Below are 721 nucleotides of genomic sequence, written 5' to 3'. Positions count from 1 at the left end.
GGAAAAGGTTTATTTTCTTTTTAAGGCTTACAATCATTTTTCACAGATACAACTATCCAAACTTACACACAAAGATGCTTACACGAGTTACAAATACATTTTTACACACACACAAATATTTTTACACACGCACAAATCCTTTTACACACGCTCAAATATTTTTACACACGCACAGGTAATTTGGAACCATTTTCTCTCCATACCCCTGCCCCTCCTCTGCAGATGTCCACCCCCTCAGCCTCACCTCTCCACACCTCCGAAGGTTCATTCAGTGTAAACAAACATTAATTACTTTTTGCCAATGGCTCAGACAGAAACATTATTGTCCGCCGTAGCGTTTGGCTGCAGGTGATGAAATATCTCAGCTAAGATACAAGTCTTTGTCAGCCAGACTGCGATGCTGAGCAGTACTTCCTTTCCAGCAGAACCCTGAACGTGGTCCTTCAGGACCTGGGCCAAAACACGCCTCTGTAAGGAGCAGTTGGAGTTTTAGACCTCATGAGGCCGTTCTTTAGTTCTGGAGAAACTTTGAGGATCAGAGTCTCACCTCTGAACCCAGTGTCCTCACGATGCAGAAATCTGCTCAGAGAGGAGGAACTTTTTCACCAGGATGCTCTGAATTTTCAGTACCAACCTATAGACTCACACAATAGTCCTTATTTACCCTCACTGCCCCCCTCCCCAGCCTCACCCATCAGCATCGATTCCCCCCCCCCCCCCC

The sequence above is a fragment of the Kryptolebias marmoratus genome, linkage group LG1 (genome assembly GCF_001649575.2).
Source record: "Kryptolebias marmoratus isolate JLee-2015 linkage group LG1, ASM164957v2, whole genome shotgun sequence".
NCBI classification, from domain to species: Eukaryota; Metazoa; Chordata; class Actinopteri; order Cyprinodontiformes; family Rivulidae; genus Kryptolebias; species Kryptolebias marmoratus.
The sequence above is the reverse complement of the archived record's forward strand: the minus strand, read 5'-3'. Positions refer to the sequence as shown.